Here is a 13,507-nt window from a genome sequence, read left to right as displayed (position 1 = left end):
TTCTCAAATATGGCCCCACCAGTGCAGTCAGTTCCTGACACGTCCGAACCTATGCAGTTGGGCGTGCTACGTCCCTCACTCACGGGGGAAGAACGCCAATACCATCATCTGAACAACCTATGCATGTACTGTGGAGAACCTAGGCAATATGTGAGACCCTATCCGTCAAAGCTCCGTAAGTGTATCTCAATTTCTGCTGACCGCACTCTTGCTGTATACAACACTTCATCTCACTTTGCTCTCCCTGTTCGGTAGCAGCTTCCCGGAAGGAACATCCAGGTATCCGCTATCATTGACTCAGGAGCATGTAGCTGCTTCTTGGACTCTTCACAGCTAAACATCTGATCCCTTTACTGCCCAAGGCTCAAGGACTTTTGGTACATCTAGCCAATGGGTGTGCCATCAAGTCGGGTCCTGTCACGCAGGAGATGACCCCTCTACCAGCCACCATTTCCAATCTCCACAGACAACTGGGAAGTCACCTTCCCTTCACCTTATTGTCATCAACACTGCCTTCAAGAAGTTACCAGTAACTCTTCCTCCCTGTCTGGACTGTGAAGTACGCCAATCAGTCCCAGTGGCATACCACGACTTCTTGGACATTTTCAGCAAAAAGGGTGCAGAGACTCTTCCTCCCCACCGAGTCTATGACTGTCCAATTGAACTCCTTCCAGGGGCCGAGGTGCCTTTTGAAAGAATTTTCCCTTTTACAGAACTAGAGCTGGGTACACTAAAGGAGTACATTGATGACAATCTGAAAAAGGGGTTCATCCGCCCATCCACATCTCCGGCAGGGGTTGGCATCTTCTTCATGGAAAAGAAAGATCATACCCTATGGCCTTGTATTGATTATTGCAAACTTAACAAAATCACCGTTAAGAATCGCTATCCTCTTCCTTTAGTGGGAAAATTATTGCAGAGACTTGGGGCTGCAGTCATCTTCACCAAACTTGACCTTCGGGGGGCCTATAACTTGGTCCACATCAGGGAAGGTGACAAATGGAAGACAGCTTTTCGCACCTGATTTGGACACTTTGAATACCTGGTGATGCAATTCGGGCTATGCAATGCTCCTGCCACCTTCCAGCACTTTGTCAGTGACATTTTTTGAGACTTCCTAGACCTGTTTGTCATTGTCTACCTAGATGACATTCTGATCTTCTCTTCCTCCATTGACAGTCATCACAAACATGTCAAGTGTGTGTTGGGTCAGCTCCGGCAGCACGGCCTATATGCCAAACCCAAGAAATGCAAATTTGAACAGCAAAGTATACAATTTCTGGCACTGATTATTTCAATCAAGGGCATTAAGATGGATCCCCAAAAGATTTCTGCTATCTTAAAATGGCCAATCCCTGTAGACAAGAAGGCGATTCAATGGGTCGTGGGATTTGCAAACTTTTACCAGAAGTTCATTAATGAGTTCTCAGCCATCATCTCCCCCATTACGCAGTTGATCAAGCAGGGAATCAGGTTCCACTGGACTCCTGAAGCTCAAGTTGCCTTTGATGCCCTCAAAACACTATTCACCTCTGCTTCCGTGTTAAAACACCCTGACTCTACCTTACCATTTTTTCTGGAAGTTGATGTTTCTGAAGTTGCTGTCGGAGCAGTGCTTTCTCAACAACAGGGATCCAAGGATCTTTTATAACCCATTGCTTTCCCGTAAGCTATATTCTGCAGAGAAGAACTATGACATTGGGGACCGTGAACTATTGGCGATAAAGGCTGCATTGGAGGAGTGGCGATATCTTTTAGAAAGGGCAGCTCACCCAATTCTGATTTATACTGACCATAAGAATCTGGAAAACCTGAGAACTGCAAAGAGATTAAGGCCACATCAAGCCAGGTGGTCATTATTCTTTTCCAGATTCTCCTTCCATGTCACCTACTGGCCCGGGTCGAAGAACACGAAACCAGACGCCTTGTCTCGCATGTTCAACAACTTTAAAGCAACTGCATCCCCGGATACCATTCTGCCTGTGGAAAATTGTCTTCTAATACAGGAAGATCTACTGTCCCGGTTTCGTTGAAGTTTCTCCTCCCCTGAAGTAAAGTTGCTGGCAAAAGATGGCCTGTTTTGGGACGATAACAAAATCTTCATACCTGAGAGTCTTCGGTCACCATACTTTAACTCTGTCATGACCATGTGTTAGCCGGGCATTTTGGCACATCCAAGACCTCTGATCTGGTACAGCACACATTCTAGTGGCCCCAAGTAGCAAAAGACTGCAAGAGATATGTGGAATCTTGCACCACCTGTATCCGAAGCAAGAGTAATAGAACTAAGGCCTGGGGCTTGCTTAAACCGCTACCTGTTCTAGATAGGCCTTGCAAAATGATATCCATGAACTTCATTGTAGAACTTCCTCCCGCAGAGGGCCATACCACCATCTTCATGGTGGTGGACCGGCTGTCCAAGATGGCGCACTTCATTCCAATGAAAGGAACACCTTCAGCCCCTGAAACAGCACAAGCCTTCATCAGGGAGATTATTAAGCTTCATGAAGTGCCAGCCAACATTATCTCAGACAGGGGTGTACAGTTCACCTCCAGGTTCTGGAAAGCACTATGCGAGTCCCTTGGTATTGAATCATCATTTTCCTCAGCTTACCACCCACAGACAAACAGGCAGACGGAGAGGACCCTCGAACAGTACCTACTCTGTTTTTCCTCTTTTTCCCAAGATCACTGGATCTCTCTGCTGTCATTAGCTGAGTTTGCTTACAACAACTCTACCCACTCCACCATAAGACAAACTCCTTTCTTTGCCAACTATGGGTACCACCCATCATTCCTGCCTAATTCCATTCCGGAATGTTCTGTGCCAGCTGTTCTGAAAACTGTAAACTTCTTCAGCACCAATAACAAATTACTACAAGAGACAATGACTAAATCACAGGAACTCAACAAAGAGACCTTTGACAAGAAAAGACAGGGAGAATTAATCCTGAAATCTGGAGACCAGGTATGGCTGTCCACAGTAAACCTAAGGCTAGCGTCAAAAAAGTTGGGTCCTAGGTTTGTGGGTCCTTTTCCAGTAGGGATGAGCCGAACACCCCCCTGTTCGGTTCACACCAGAACATGCGAACAGGAAAAAAGTTCATTCGAACAAGCGAACACCGTTAAAGTCTATGGGACACGAACATGAATAATCAAAAGTGCTAATTTTAAAGGCTTATATGTAAGTTATTTTCATAAAAAGTGTTTGGGGACCTGGGTCCTGCCCCAGGGGACATGGATCAATGCAAAAAAAAGTTTTAAAAACAGATGTTTTTTCAGGAGCAGTGATTTTAATAATGCTTAAAGTGAAACAATAAAAGTGTACTATCCCTTTACATTTTGTAGCTAGGGGGTGTCTATAGTATGCCTGTAAAGGGGCGCATGTTTCCCGTGTTTAGAACAGTCTGACAGCAAAATGACATTTCAAAGAAAAAAAGTCATTTAAAACTACTCGCGGCTATTGCATTGCCGGTCCGACAATACACATAAAAGTTAATTGATAAAAACGGCATGGGAATTCCCCACAGGGGAACCCTGAACCAAAATTTAATTTAAAAAATGACGTGGGGGTCCCCCTAAATTCCATACCAGGCCCTTCAGGTCTGGTATGGATATTAAGGGGAACCCCGGCCAAAATTTAAAAAAAAAATGACGTGAGGGTCCCCCTAAATTCCATACCAGACCCTTCAGGTCTGGTATGGATTTTAAGGGGAAACCCACGCCAAAATTTTTTTTAAAAATGGCGTGGGGGTCCCCCTAAATTCCATAGGGTCTGGTATGGATTTTAAGGGGAACCCCGTGCCAAAATTTAAAAAAAAAAGGCGTGGGGTCCCCCAAAAAATCCATACCAGACCCTTATCCGAGCAAACAACCTGGCAGGCCGCAGGAAAAGAGGGGGGACAAAAGAGCGGCCCCCCCTCCTGAACCGTACCAGGCCACATGCCCTCAACATTGGGAGGGTGCTTTGGGGTAGCCCCCCAAAACACCTTGTCCCCATGTTGATGAAGACAAGGGCCTCATCCCCACAACCCTGGCCGGTGGTTGTGGGGGTCTGCTGGGGGGGGCTTATCGGAATCTGGAAGCCCCCTTTAACAAGGGGACTCCCAGATCCCGGCCCCCCCTGTGTGAAATGGTAAGGGGGTACCCCTACCATTTCACTAAAAAACTGTCAAAAATGTTAAAAATGACAAGAGACAGTTTTTGACAATTCCTTTATTTAAATGCTTCTTCTTTCTTCTTTCTTCTATCTTCCTTCATCTTCTTCTTCTGGTTCTTCTGGCTCTTCTGGTTCTTCCTCCGGTGTTCTCGTCCAGCATCTCCTCCGTGGCATCTTCTATCTTCTTCTCCTCGGGCCGCTCCGCACCCATGGCATGGGGGGAGGCTCCCGCTCTTCTCTTCATCTTCTTCTCTTCTTCATCTTCTTCTCTTCTTCATCTTCTTCTCCAGGCCACTCCGCATCCATGCTGGCATGGTGGGAGGCTCCCGCTGTGTGACACGTCTCCTCTTCTGACGGTTCTTAAATAACGGGGGTGGGGCCACCCGGTGACCCCACCCCCCTCTGATGCACAGTGACTTGATGGGACCTCCCTGTGACGTCACGGGAAATGCCACAGGGAAGTCCCGTCATGTCCCGTGCATCAGAGGAGGAGACGCGTCACACAGCGGGAGCCTCCTTCCATGCCAGCATGGATGCGGAGCGGCCCGGAGAAGAAGATGAAGAAGAGAAGAAGAGAAGAAGATGAAGAAGAGAAGAAGATAAAGAGAAGAGCGGGAGCCTCCCCCCATGCCCATGCCATGGGTGCGGAGCGGCCCAAGGAGAAGAAGATAGAAGACACCACGGAGGAGATGCTGGATGAGAACACCGGAGGAAGAACCAGAAGAGCCAGAAGAACCAGAAGAAGAAGATGAAGGAAGATAGAAGAAAGAAGAAGCATTTAAATAAAGGAATTGTCAAAAACTAACCCCCACAACCACCGGCCAGGGTTGTGGGGATGAGGCCCTTGTCCTCATCAACATGGGGACAAGGTGTTTTGGAGGGCTACCCCAAAGCACCCTCCCAATGTTGAGGGCATGTGGCCTGGTATGGTTCAGGAGGGGGGGCGCTCTCTCGTCCCCCCCTCTTTTCCTGCGGCCTGCCAGGTTGCGTGCTTGGATAAGGGTCTGGTATGGATTTTTGGGGGGACCCCACGCCGTCTTTTTTTTTTTATTTTGGCACGGGGTTCCCCTTAAAATCCATACCAGACCTGAAGGGTCTGGTATGGAATTTAGGGGGACCTCCACATCATTTTTTTTTTTTATTTTGGCCGGGGTTCCCCTTAATATCCATACCAGACCTGAAGGGTCTGGTATGGAATTTAGGGGGACCCCCACGTCATTTTTTTTTTCAATTTTGGTTCGGGGTTCTCCTGTGGGGAATTCCCATGCCCTTTTTATCAATGAACTTTTATGTGTATTGTCGGACCGAATGACTTTTTTTCCTTTGAAATGTCATTTTGCTGTCAGACTGTTCTAAACACGGGAAACATGCGCCCCTTTACAGGCATACTATAGACACCCCCCAGCTATGAAATTTAAAGGGATATTACACTTTTATTGTTTGACTTTAAGCATTATTAAAATCACTGCTCATGAAAAAACGGCCCTTTTTAAAACTTTTTTTTGCATTGATCCATGTCCCCTGGGGCAGGACCCAGGTCCCCAAACACTTTTTATGACAATAACTTGCATATAAGCCTTTAAAATTAACACTTTTGATTTCTCCCATAGACTTTTAAAGGGTGTCCCGCGGCATTCGAATTTGCCGCGAACACCCCAAATTGTTCGCTGTTCGGCGAACTTACGAACAGCCGATGTTCAAGTCGAACATGAGTTCGACTCGAACTTGAAGTTCATCCCTATTTTCCAGTAAAAAGAAGGATCAACGAGGTGGCCTATGAGTTGGAAATGCTGGATTCATTAGGGTACACCCCATTTTCCATGTCTCTTTATTAAAACCTGCTGTCTCCAACCGTTTCCCAGGACGAGATATGAGTCCTTCTGAACCTGCAGTGATCGATAGGGAAGAAGAATTTGAGGTGGAAGCAATCATGGATTGTAGAAGGAGAAACAACCAAATTCAATTCCTTATCAAATGGAAGGGGTATGGACCAGAAGAGAATTCATGGGACCCTGAAGGTAATATCCATGCCAAGAGACTGATCCAATCCTTCAAAAGGTCCCATCCTGAGAAATTGGCCCGGTTGGGCATCTGGAGGCTGCCTCTTGGGGGGAACAGTAGTTCTACACAAGCTAGTGCGCGAATGCGGGTGCCTATGCGTGCGAAATGCCAGACGCCAAGCGGGCTATTTAAACTCAGCTGTTAAACTGAAGCTTTGCTGTCTGATCTACAGTGTGTGTCCCCTGTGAGTTACTTACTTATCTTATCTGTTCCTGTGATTACCCAGCTTGCCTTGTGAATTCCTCTGCTATCTGCCTGCATCTGACCCCGGCCTTTCCACAACCTTGCACCTGCCTTATCCTCTGGTTTATCCGTGCCTGCCTGTTACCAACCTGGCTTTTCCAATGACTCTGCTTCTGTTTTCTGCATCTGTTCCAGTACTGTCTGTCTGTGTATGCCGTATACCAGTATACTACAGCTCTAACAGTTTCTATTATTTATATATTCGCACCATCACATTATGTGACAGGGACCAGTAAGGTCATAGGCCATGCAGATGTTATCTTGCAACATATTTGTACCCCACTGTGATATATGGTGGACTTTGTAACTCTATCATGCTACCAATTTTTAACCATGTTATTACCGTTACCACTGTTTTAGGAATTGACGCCACTATTAATGTGTATTCCTATTTGTATGTATATGGAATTTATGTATGTAATTTTGTTATTTACGGAATATTAAATATCTCAGTCTCCACCATTGTATTAATTTCAACCACGTGCTTTGTTCAAAGTCCCACCCTCTTGCTCCTAATTTTAACAAAGGCATATAAAAGGTGGCGGTATGCCCAAAGAGTGGGGCTATGAGACTTGGGGACAAAATGGCGTTGGGATAATGTAATGATGTCCCCATATAAGTTGCATCCCTTCTCCCCATCCTTCCCCTGTCATGGCACGTAGACAAAAGGTGTGGAGAAGCATCCCAGCGGGGGATGTGTAAGGAGGGGCTGCCTGCTTGTCATAATCCCTTTATGTGTTTCAACTGTAGTTTCTGTTAGAATGTATGTGAATGAAAGAGGCAAGTTCCCATTGGTTCTTCCTTGTCCCCTACCGCCTCTATGACAACGCTAAGGGGAGTGTCCCTAACTGTGTATGTTTTGTATTTAATAAACAGTTTATGCTCTGCATGTTTAACCCTCAACATCTTTGTGGTTTGCCTCCTGATTGGGGGGTTAAGGGCTGGTTATGGCGAGTCTGCCGGCTGTGGGTGCGTTTGGAGAACAGGAGACACAGGTCTGGTGGAGGTTCCAAGCCGGAGTATACGTCACAGTTCTGATGTGAATTCCAGAAGCGTCCTTAACAACTGATGACCCCACCCAAAGAATTGCCAGAATGTAAACCAAAGAATTGCCACCAATAACATTCAATACTAGGCCCTTTGGGTCTACTATCGATTTTAAATTGAAACCCATGCCAAAATTCATACCAGGCCCTTATCCAAGCATGCAGCCTGGCAGGCCAGGAAAGGGGAGGGATGAGTGAACGCCCTCCAACCATATCAGGCCACATGCTTTCAACATGAGGGGTGCTTAGGGGCAGGGGGGCTCTGCCCCCAAAGCACTTTGTCCCCATGAGGTGGGGACAAGGGCCTCTTCCCCACAACCCTGGGTGGTGATTGTGGGGGTCTGAGGCCGGGGGAGCTTATCGGAATCTGGAAGCCCCTTTTACCAAGGTCCCCACCCCCCTATTTGGATGAGTATGGGGTTCATTGTACCCCTATTCGTTCACCCAAATGGTGTCAAATATAAATAAAAACACAGACAGTTTTTGACAAATCCTTTATTAAAAAAAATTACCCCAAAGTAAATCCAGCATCAATCACGATAAACGCCGCTGACCGGAAAAAAAAGAGCTCTGCCCCAGTTGATGATGTCATGAGGGGGTGGGACCACCCAGTGATGTCAAAGGATGACCCCGCCTCTTATTAATTCAGTGGCGAGAGGCGGAGGGAGGCAGCAGGGTCGTCACATGGTGAGAGCCAGCTTTGGGTACAGAGCTGGGGTTTTTTTAAGGTTGGCAGCATTCATCATGATTGATGCTGAATTTACTTGGGGGTAATTTTTTTTTTTTTAATAAAGGACTTGTCAAAAACTATCTGTGTTTTTACTTATTTTTGACCCTTTTTTGGGTGAATTAGTAAGGGCAGGGATCTATGGGCCCCTTGTTAAAGAGGGCTTCCATATTCCGATAAGCCCCCACCCACAGAACCCCACAACCACCACCCATGGTTGTGGAGAAGGGGCCCTTGTCCCCATCAACATGGGGACAAGGTGCTTTGGAGGGGGTTAGAGCTCCCCCAGCCCCAGAGCAGCCCACCAGGTTGAGGGCATGTGGCCTGGTATGGTTAAGGAGGGTAGTGCTCGCTCATCCCCACCTTAACTGGCCTACCAGGCTGCATGCTCGGATAAGGGTCTGCTATGGATTTTGCATTCCATGGCCCACGCCATTTTTTTTTTTTACATGGGGTTCCCCTCAAAATCCATACCAGACCTGAAGGGCCTTGGATGGATTAGGGGGGACCCCCGCACTGTTTTTTTCTCAATTCTTCTTCAAAATTGATGACTTGTGCGCTTCAGAAGCATTCCCATAAAAGGCAATGAGCCTGGAAATTGTATCTGACCCTCACCGCTGTGCTCAGAAAATGCACAGGACTCTTTTTAAATTCGCACTGCTGATGCACTGCAGATATCTGAACAGCTTCAATGGAAAACTATGTTTTTTCACATGTCATACAAATCAGATGTGGTTCAAAACACATCCAATTTGCATATATGTAAGCCTAAAGGTGCTACACAGTTTTTTGCATCTGGACCTTAGCTTCCAAATTGTAATGTTTGCTGCAGGGTAAATCCTGCATTGAACCTCATCGTTTGTGGCCTAGTCCAGTGCTTGACACTGTAAATGTGCCACACAATGTTTCCACAGATAGATCTTTGCTACCAAGTTTCTACTGCTTGATTCAGTGTAAACTCTGTGTTTCAGCTTGAAGATTGTTGCCCATTCCAGTGTTACAGAACCACCCCTTTTCTACCATGTCATTTCCTAGCACCTCTTGGTGGTGGCCACGTTATCTGGCCCCTCCCCACCAGGGCCACTCACAACTGCATGTACTACCATGACCACTTGTGGTAAGAAAAAGTTGAAGTTGTGCGCAGGTGGCTTACAGTGGTGGCAAATGTGTTGGAACAGGTGTGCAGGGGGTGTTTGGTAGTAGTGTTACATGTGTGTGAGTGTGTGGCAGGGTTATAGTATAGAAATCATATGCAGGGGTTAAAGTAGTTTAACACATGTGAAGGGGCTTCATGAAGAATGAGTATGACCTCAGTTAAATCAATAATTATAAAATACAGAAATCGATGCCATCGTCCCCTTTTGGACAGACTGGGAGAAATATAGGAGTGTAGGCGTGGAGTCCTTGAGGTGGTGCAGCCCAATCCCAGGGGAGGTGATTGGGATCGTACGGTCCTTCAGAGGGAAGCCTTATGGATATAACGGCTTAATGCCATGTGTCCCCCCGGCCTCAATTAAACAATATCCTACAAACCTTTTTTGTGATGTCGCAATTTACCTCCTCCATTCCCTCCTCCCCCCCCCATCCTTTTCCCCTTTCCCCCCCCTTTCCCTTCCCCCCCTTTTTTCCCCCTCCCTTTTGGTCCTTCCCCCCCCCTTTTCTTCCTCCCCAACCCCTAACCCCCCCTTTTTCCTCCCCCCTTCCCCCCCTTCTTTTTGCCCGATTCTCTCCCTCCCCGTCCCTTTTCTTCCCCTTCTTTCCTCCCCCCTCCCCCTTCCTTCCCTTCCCCTTACCCCCTCCCCTCCTCCCTTCCATCCTCCCCTTTCTTCCCCCTCCCCCCCCTTCCCCCCATCCCCCCCTTTTCCCCCTCCCCCCTTCTTCCCTCCCCGCCATTTACTGTATCGTGTCCACATATCCTCCACATGGCATTTCTTCTTTGCTAATGATCCTTCTGTATGTTAGTATTGGTGACCTTGCTGGTGCTGGTCTCTCCCCCCGGCGGACATGTGTTTACCCTGGCAGGTCTTACCTGCTTGCACTGCATAGTCTTGGATCACATTGATCCTTTGGATGGCAGCGTGCGCTTGCGCAGTAGAACGGTCCTCGTGCACCTGCGCAGTGCGGGTAAACAGACCCGGCAACGTCAGATGCCGCTAACGGCGGTGCGCATCTGACTTCTGGATTGGGGAGCTCATTTAGCGGCCCCATTCGGGACCGCTCTCTGAGCCTGATCGGACGCCTCATGCTGGGCTGCCCCCCAGGATCATTTTCTCTCAAGGTCAGTAAGTCTGATGGCTAATCTCTGTGATGCCTCTCTCCTCTTGTTTTCTCACTCTGCTGGCTTGCTGGGATCTGTCAAGGGTGGAGGGATTACTCCCCACCTCCCCACACTTTCCTCCTCTGTTCGGTGTGCACCTTCGTTCTCTTTAACCCATGTGCTGTCCCTCTCTCTTGTCTGCACACTCTGGCTGGCCTTGGAATCTATCCCTCTTCACCCCCTCATCTATTTTCCCCCCTTTGGTTTTCTCCTTTATCCACCCTTACAGCTGCCGACCTTTTGAGAATTGATCCCTTATCCTTTGTATATTACAGACTTGCTTGTCATCTGAGGGTTCTACCCACTGTACCTGGTCCTGCTTTATTGCATCCCTAAACTTGATTATTCATCTCTCGTTTTTTCTGGGACCACCCTCATTTGTCTACCATTTACATATGATATCCTGATATAGACAGCCCAAGCATTATTACTGATTGGCCAATTACGTGGTGAGTGCATACATCTCTACTTACTTGTTCTAATTTTGTACGTTTCTTACCACTGGATGTCTTGGGTAGTTTGGCATATTTTTTTCTCCCTTTTTTTTATCCTCTATCTTTTCTCCTCCCTGTCCTCCTTTTCCCCACTGCCACCTTCCCCACCCCCCTCTTCCCCCCTTTCCTTCTCTGTCTCTCCTTTCCTTTTTCCCTCCCCCCCTCCTCCCCTTTTCCCCCCTCCCTCCTTCCTTTTCTTCCCTCCTCCCTTCCTTTTCTTGTCCACTTTTCTTTCCCTTCCTGTCCTACCCCTCCTTCATGCTCCCCCCCCCCTCTTTTCCCTCTCTCTTCCCCTCTTTTCCCCTCCCTTCCTCCCCCTTTTCTTCTTTCCTCCCTCTTTTTCTCAATTCCTCCTTCCCTCTGCTACCCTCCCTTTCCCTTTCTCTTCTTTCTGCCCCCCCCTCCCCCTTTATCCCCCCTCCCCCTTTAGCCCCCACTGTTCCTTACCCCCACCTTTCAATTCTTACTGTAACTTCACCTCCCCCCTCCCTATTCTCATCCCAATTCTTTCTATCACCCTATTTTCTTTGCTTAGATTTCCATTCATTTCACCCGGGTGAGCACTCCCCTTACCTCCCTTGTTTACTCGTATTTATTTTTGGTTATTACCCATTTTAACCAGAGCCTGTCCACAATCCCCCATGTCTGCTGTGGGGGGATTTGTATGGGGTCCCAATTTCCCACTGAACCCGTCTGAGCTGGTGAGCCAGTCTTCTATTTTGTTACTATTTTTGTATTGTACTTATTATCCTCCTTGCTGTGTATTTTTTATCTTTGTCTAAACTAAAGTTTATCAATTCTAGACCTATCCCCCCTGAAGAAGTGGTTCTAACCGGGAAACCGGTTGAGGAAACAATCTTATATACTCCTACTGTATCTACAAGAAACCTGACTGTTTTATCTGTTAATGTTTATGTCAAGTGTGGTGTATTGAATTTGTTTTAATATGCTATGTATGTACTATTTTGCAAACGTGGTTTGTAATTATTATAGTTTATACTCTTTTTATATATTTTTTCTTACTTTCATGTCATTAACAAATGCCGAGATAGTCCCAACCTTTAATTCATAGGGCGTATGCGTGGTTAGGCAAGTGGCAGCAGCTGCCTCCACGCCTCCACTCCTATATTTCTCCATGTGAAGGGGCTTAGTACAATCATGAACATGTGAAGAATGTGCAGTGGTGGAACAGATTTGTGGTGGCAGTATAGTAGTGGAACATGTATGGGAGAGAAGTGGTTTAGCAGAATGTCCCTCACTGTATTTTTTTCCTCCAGTTGACCACAGACTCTGGCCATTCTTTTCCTCCCATAAATCACCAACACCAGGCTTTGTTATCTCCCATGGACCACCAGCACTAGGTTATTTTTACTCCCCGTGACCGCCAGAATTTTTTTTTCTCCTGCTGACCAGTGTTATAAGGGGTGCAATAACACATAACACAAATCACTGCACTCTATAAATTGTGGTGTACATAGAAAAGTGCTTACTGCTGTACATTTTTCATTCTCCTAACCAAAGTGTTTGCCTCAACAGTTGCTGGCTGCTAAGTAGTTTCCATCTATTTTAATTAAGTTCTTCTTTAATTAAGGTCAGACAAAGTGTTAGGTGTTGATATCTTGTTTTTTTTATGTTTGTTTGTTTTTTTTACTTTTGAAGAATAATACTTATTATTTATAATTAGGAACGGGGCTTGTGTTTGCTACTATGGCTTCATGGTAAATTGTGGTTCAGGCAAATGTATGTACAGATTTGCCATGGAGATTTTTAAAACCATTTACACTGTTGTGCATTAAATGCATTCTTTCCAGTGCTCTAAAATGCATGCATTATTCCCCACAATAAAGATAGTCTGGGGAATGGAAATCAATAAAGTACTGCCGACAGTTTTCTGGCACCATAGCATTTTAAATGGCCTGTACCAGATTCAATAATCCCTACTTGTTTCAGTAACTTTACCAACATATGTGGCAGATTCAGGGAGTTCTTAATTAGCACTGCAATTACAACATATTGCTTTTAATGCACCAGATTCAAAGATAATTACTTTCAGTTCAAAGATAATGAAACTCACAAAAAATAAGATCTACTCTAACTTGGTATGCAGAGACAGGCAGAATGCCTGTTCCTGTACAAAGTGTGGCAGAGCAGCTTATTTGTCACCGCTACCCTCTCCCTGTCATTGGTTATTAAGGAGCCGACAGCCTCCTGGCAACCAGTGATGCTGCAGTGGACAGAATCAGATGGAGAAGATGAGACATTAGTTCCCATCATGTCCTATTGTAACTGACAACAGGCAATGGGCAGATTCTATAGCTAAAGCCTAGTACACACGTGCCGAATGTCGGCCGGCATCGTCCGGTTCAATAGAAACCAGCCGACATTTGGCCCGTGTTTATGTCAACCGGTCTGACAGAAGCCAGCCAAATGGAAGGCTCATAACTAAAAAAGGTCTGCCAA

Source organism: Aquarana catesbeiana, linkage group LG01 (assembly GCF_042186555.1).
Source record: "Aquarana catesbeiana isolate 2022-GZ linkage group LG01, ASM4218655v1, whole genome shotgun sequence".
NCBI classification, from domain to species: Eukaryota; Metazoa; Chordata; class Amphibia; order Anura; family Ranidae; genus Aquarana; species Aquarana catesbeiana.
Note: the sequence above shows the minus strand (reverse complement) of the source record.